The sequence below is a fragment of the Seriola aureovittata genome, chromosome 9 (assembly GCF_021018895.1).
Source record: "Seriola aureovittata isolate HTS-2021-v1 ecotype China chromosome 9, ASM2101889v1, whole genome shotgun sequence".
In the NCBI taxonomy this organism is placed as follows: Eukaryota; Metazoa; Chordata; class Actinopteri; order Carangiformes; family Carangidae; genus Seriola; species Seriola aureovittata.
The window spans coordinates 1,469,376-1,475,806 of record NC_079372.1 but is presented as its reverse complement, the minus strand read 5'-3'; the positions used below and the strand labels follow the sequence as shown (position 1 = coordinate 1,475,806).

The 6,431-nt window shown below is 37.8% G+C and overlaps 1 long non-coding RNA gene across 1 annotated transcript; it reads left to right on the top strand.

Annotated features, from left to right (window-relative positions):
* The first annotated feature begins 1,185 nt into the window (after window positions 1-1,185).
* On the top strand, window positions 1,186-6,157 carry LOC130174319 (uncharacterized). The gene is made up of 4 exons (XR_008828574.1): window positions 1,186-3,019; window positions 4,457-4,479; window positions 4,697-4,735; window positions 5,877-6,157. It is a non-coding gene; the product is annotated as an uncharacterized LOC130174319 (long non-coding RNA).
* The last annotated feature ends 274 nt before the right edge of the window (window positions 6,158-6,431 follow it).

The following is a 6,431-nucleotide window of genomic DNA, read 5'->3' as shown; positions in this document are numbered from 1 at the left end:
GCTTTTGAAGTTCCACCTCACAGCACAACCCCCTGGTACACGCACAGCTCTGTCAGCTTCACACAGTAATGTCGATCTCTTACATGAATGTGAGGAAAAATTGTGAAAGGCATCAAAACTAGCAAAAAATTGTTTTGCTACTTGAATGTTTTTTGAGCCTTGAGCTAAAACCAAATTTAAATTATGAGCATAACAGTGGATAAATAGTGCATTGGGGCAGTGGGATTTCATTAAAGCCTGTATACTTCACCATGCTGTCCATCCATGCAGTTTGCTCCATCAAATGACAAAAAGTGACAAAATGAGTTTATTAGTGGGATTGTTTTCCCGATGGCTCTCATCACAACTGCTGTTATAGTTTTCGCATCTTTATCTAAGCTTAGGTCAAAAAAGCCAAGAAAACATTCACACACACACGTCTTTTTCATTAACATATCTGAAGATGACAGTGAGTTGACACTTGTTAGAAATGTCTGATGTGTCATCCACTTGTATAGCAATGAAAGGAACCATATTTCTTTCTTTATCAGTCTCATCCTGGATAACACAGGCGATGATCTCAATCATGTCATTCTGTATGGTGTTTGACATACCGCTGAAGACTGTTGACAATCCCTACTGCTCGGCAAGTGGAGTGTCAAACGTATGTCCCAGTACCATGTGTGTACCAGGCGGGCAAGGTACAGCGCTGCAACAATGAGTCTCATATGAATTAATCAGTTTTTCTTCACTTTTGATTTACCGTGCCTCTCAATTGCCCGTGACAGGTTGGCAAGGTCGATGAATCCTGTTGTGGCCCAAGAATTGTTCAGTGAGCAGGAATCCTTGTTAAATAGAAGACATGGCCAGTAAAATAGTCGTTGAAGGTTTACGCCACCAGCTAGCCACTACGTGCAGCCATAGATTTCCTCATTGAAAGTTAGAATCCCTCCTTTTTTCCTCTCAGTATGCAGCTCTGGTCTTGGTGTTGGTCTGCCATCTGATTTAATTTCAAGCTGCTGCTGTAGTGATAGTTTGGTAAAATTGTTATTTACTAAAAACTCTCCACAATCCATAACTGCACTTGCCAATGTTGTTGGGTTAGCAGCATCTCCTGTAGTTTCAATGTCGATGTTCACTCATTGTGAATTAAGATTGAGATCGTGAATTGTGAATTATCATTGAGAATGGGCCCACTGAGCAAGCAACGTCTGTGGACGTCCAATTCTAGTTGATATCACGTCCGTCCGTCCAGGCCACAATCTGGACGTCTATATGACAGCCAGAACTAGTCGATAAATGACATTGAGTGAAGTAGTCCAGCCTGGCCCAATTTTGGACGTCTAATTACAGACAGAACTAGTTGAAAATAGACGTTCTGAGAGGCCACAATCTGGACGTTTATATGACAGCCAGAACTAGTCGATAAATGACATTGAATGAAGTAGTCCAGCCTGGCCCAATTTTGGACGTCTACTTACAGACAGAACTAGTTGAAATGAGACGTTCTGACCGACCACAATCTGGACGTTTATATGACAGCCAGAACTAGTCGATAAATGACATTGAGTGAAGTAGTCCAGCCTGGCCCGATTTTGGACGTCTATTTAGAGACAGAACTAGTTGAAATGAGACGTTCTGACAGGCCACAATCTGGACGTTTATATGACAGCCTGAACTAGTCGATAAATGACATTGAGTGAAGTAGTCCAGCCTGGCCCGATTTTGGACGTCTACTTACAGACAGAACTAGTTGAAATGAGACGTTCTGACCGACCACAATCTGGACGTCTATTTGACAGCCTGATTTAGTTGATAAATGACACTGAGTAAAGTCGTCCATCCTGGCCCAATTTTGGACGGCTACAGACAACCAGAACTAGTGTAAATGAGACATTCCGATAGGCCACAATCTGGACGTCTATATGACAGCCTGAATTAGTTAATAAATTACATTGAGTGAGGCAAGGCAGGCCCCTTAGAGCTGTTTTTTTGTCATGAAGAGTGAGGTTTCAATGGCTGTTCTCCATTGATCTGCCTGTACAGCATAGACTTCTTAAAAATTAACCAATACTCAGCAATATTCATTGTTTTTAGTAATACTTCAATGATTTTTGGAGGTTTATGTTACTTGCAACTTGTTGCCATGCAAATAAATAGTAGTTTGAATTCAAAATCACAGAGACTAAGCCAAAACCTGAGTACCTGGGAAAATATATATATTTTCATCATAAATGTTGCATTTTGGTGTATTTCCATCAGGTTTACAGTTACAATTGTTGTATAGGAGTTGGAAAACAAATTCAGCAGAAAAATTGGCTACTGGAACTTGGTTAATGGTTATAGTGCTTTATTGTTATAGTGCATTTTTACAAGGCAAGGATAAAAAATTCCTTTGTTGCATCTTGACTCTATAGAAATGGTTTAAATACCATGGATTCATGTTAGCTTCTTTCAAAAGTGACCAGAATAATGAATATAGGCCATATGGTTGAGGAGTTATTCCTGATTTGGGCAGGTTTTGCCTCCGGATTCAGAGATTAAAAAAAAAAAAACGTTTTCCGTATGCAGTACCGGCAGCCATCCTAACATCAATAACTTGAATTAATCTATTTATCCACATATTCCCCGTTTGTTAATAATAATTTGTCATTTTTTTATAGAATATAGAATATTTTTTATTTAACAACTGTCTCTGTGGTTTGGTATTTAAAACATTTTTGGCTGTAAGGTCGTACGGTATTAATAAAGTTCGGTTGAATTAACCAATCACGTTCTTGTTACCAGACTGATATCCTTCCGCTGTGAAAGTAGTTCTACTTTTATAGTGGTGATTAATAATTTAATTGGGACTCGTAGTGGTTAACATTGCCTTTAACGACTATTTCAACCTTTTATGAAATGACATTGCTTTTTTAATCGAGCCAACTTGCCAGGAAAGTTTTCTATAGTGCTGTCGCACGGATGGATATGAAGTCTGCAAGGAATTGTACAATCACACAGTGGACTTGGCAGTTACTCGGCTCGTGCAGATCGTAAGGTAAGAAATTAAACTAAACTTCCATAAAACCCTAAAACGAAAGTCTTTGTAAAACACACATGACATTGTTAGGCAATTTATCAAGTCTCATTTTGTACATACGACTTGGAAAACAACGTTTGCTAGAATTTTTTTTTTTTTTGGCGCCTGCTAGCAAACCGCTTCGTATAACGTTAGCATAATGTTAGCCGTTAGGTTAACTTGGTTGTGACTACAGGCAACATTTACAGATCAGGTAGTTTTGCAGTTAGAGGAAATGTGCTTCCTAACTCTCTTATTATTTTATGCATCCAGGTTAAAAACGTTATATTGCTGTTTATTCCTAAATTCAAAATCTGCTTTTTTTGGATGCACAAAAGCTAATGTTATCTGTTTTAAATGGGAGTGCGGTAGGCTTCATATCAGACTTTTCCCTTTATGAATAATTTAATTTGTTTTAGTACGAAAAATAATATAGTTTTTCATATGATTTTCTACATATATTTAAGGCCAGAGGCTGTGTGTGCGAGTGACAGTTAGTGAGAGCCAGCCTATGCTGGCTAGAATGGGCCGTGTGAACTGGAAAAGCTGAATGTGCAGGGGCTAGCCTAAGGGACAGTAAGAGTATATAATATTTCGTAATGACTCATTGAGACGGACTGGGAACATTATCTTTTAAGTAGAGAATGTCGAGCTGTATGTTTACTTCTTTACCTGAGGAAGATGAGGTCGAAAGAAGTATTCCTATCATAAATAAGACAGTAACTTTGTGTTTAGTTGGAAATCTTAAAATTGTCATGTTAGATGTCATAATATAAATCTTCATATAATCTTTAAATTATCAGATGGTGTGATCTTTTTGTAAATTATGGTGGTTTTAATTCTACTGATCTGACATGCCCACTCCAAACTCCCCTGTCCTCAATTTCCGTGACAGCCAGCTGTCGCAAAGCTTAAACTTCTCGAGACTCAACACAGACAACTCACGCTGCTGTCTATTTTGAAATACTTAGTTGTTGAGGATGACACGTCTAAGAAATACAAAATACAATTCGTGTGAAAGCTTTAGAGTGCACAGTTTACCACAGTCCTCAGCTAGTATTAGCTGCTGCAATGTCTAACTACTGTTGTGTTCTTTTAATGCCCTCGTTTAATTAGACTTATGTGTCCTACAGAGGTAATGCACAGTTGACAGATGGTCATCAACCCCACCATGGTTATTCTGTAGAGAATATTTTGAATAATTCAGTATTTTCAGTTGTCTGGCTGGTCCTTTAATATAGTTTTGTATGTGATCAGTCTGCAGTTTCACTTTATTTTCTTGTATCATCATGTAGCTATTAGTCTAATTTGTTGTACTTAACATCGCCATTGTAGAATGTAACAATTCATTTTAATGCAAAATGTTTTTCTGACATCTTAATACACTTGATAAATATGTTTTTTATATCTTCATAGAGAAAAGAAGAGCTGCCAACCAGGTAAGTTCACTATTAAGACATGTCCTTGACATTTTGTTATCATTCAGCTTTGTGGAAGAGTTTCTCTATATTGCTTGAATTAAATTGTTGTGATTTTCTTTTAAAATGAGAAAATATACAAGCTACCTACACTGTTTCCCCACAGAATTAAATCAACATGCAGATAACTAGCATTGTTGATCGTGACTGACTGAATATTCTGGTGTTGACTTTTCAGGTTCATCTAAGTCATACAGCAGGGAGAGGTCCACTGCATGTAAGTATAGCCATTCATCGTATATATAAAATCAGCATGCAGATAACTAGCATTGTTGATCATGACTGACTGAGTCCCACCCGCGTTCAGGCACCGTCTCAATCCCCCTTCTCTTGTTGAGTGAAAGAAGGGCAGCGCATACCTTGTGGATACAGTAACTGTTACAGTAAAATGGTTGCAAAATGTGACTAAATGGAGCCATGCACTTTATCAGCAACAGAGACTTCACACCCCACGGACCACATTTTCTTAACCATAATGATATGTAAAGCAGTCCTCCACCATCATTTCAGTTGCGCTGCATTTGACAAATGTCTGCTGTGTGATCCAAACTCCACAAACATACATTTACGAAGGGAGAGCAGTCACAGGACTGGGATAGTCAGGTATAGGGCGTTCGATCACAAAATATCAATATGTCAGAACGTGTCTCTGCCTAGCAATTAATGTTACTAGTATTTCTTGTGCTCAAGTAGCCTACAACACAGTGACTCGACTTAAAGTTTAAACATAAGTAACTTACTATTAATTTCGAGACGTCTTAGTTTTTTAAGGGAGGTGCTTAGCAAAGGGTCAATTAATGAAGCTGCAAATGGAGGACCCATGAAGCATGTGCTTCTTAAACTAGAGACTCTTGATGTACTTGTCTTGTTATTTGTGCATCAGGACAGTACAAACTTGGATTAGCTAACACAATGTGCCACATGAGTTATAGTTGATGGAAATGGTTGTTCATACAGAAATTTAGATATAAAAAAAAGTTTTAATATAAATGTTAAAAATCTAATTTATTTTAGCCATTTACAAAATACGGAGACGGAGAGAAACTCAAGGTTCATTGAAGAAACCTGCTCCTGACAAGGTTAGGTTCATAGATTCAGTTACCATAGTCATACTCAGAGGTTAACTTACTTCAGTTTCTCAGGTGTGATTTTCCTCCCTTTCTGAAATGGAAAGCCCAGTTTCCCTCATTTAGGGTTAACAGACTCAGAGTTTTCACTATAAACCTGCTTTCTGACACGGGCCTCTGAACAGTAGCATCATTATGTATTGACACAGGCTTTCAATTTGGCTCCTCTGAGGATGTATTCACATGATTTTTTTGTTGTTTGTTTTTTGATATTATTCTTTTTTATTTTAGCTGCTGTTATGCAATGGGATTCTGCTGCGACGGAGGCGCAAATCAGATCTGCAGCTGCAGATCACTTGAAGCATGCCCCGGGACGAGTTGGAGGAGGAGGTTACAATTAGGTCTTGTTAGCAACTAAATTTTTACTCTTTTCTAATTTTAAATACTTTTATATATTAATAGTTTTGTTATTTTCGTTTTATTCAATGTTCACTGTTGTACAATGTATTTTAAATGTGTTCGTGGCTTTTCATCAAAGTTCTTGAATAAAATTGGATAGTGTGAATCTTAAATCGGCTAATTACCTGTCATCCTTACATCTATCCCCAGCAGTGTTACAGCTCACCCCAGTGGGGAGGTTGTAACTATTAGATGTATTAGATGTTCACTTCGATAATTAATGAAGTCCAATACTTTTATGTGTTGTAGACAAATATGGATACTGTGTGTCGACAACTGTTGAGTCATTGATGATCAAACAGAAAGTGATACTATATCATATCATATAAGAATGAATGCTCACTCACTCACTGTCACACACAGATCCAAGTTGTCTATTTCTGCTCA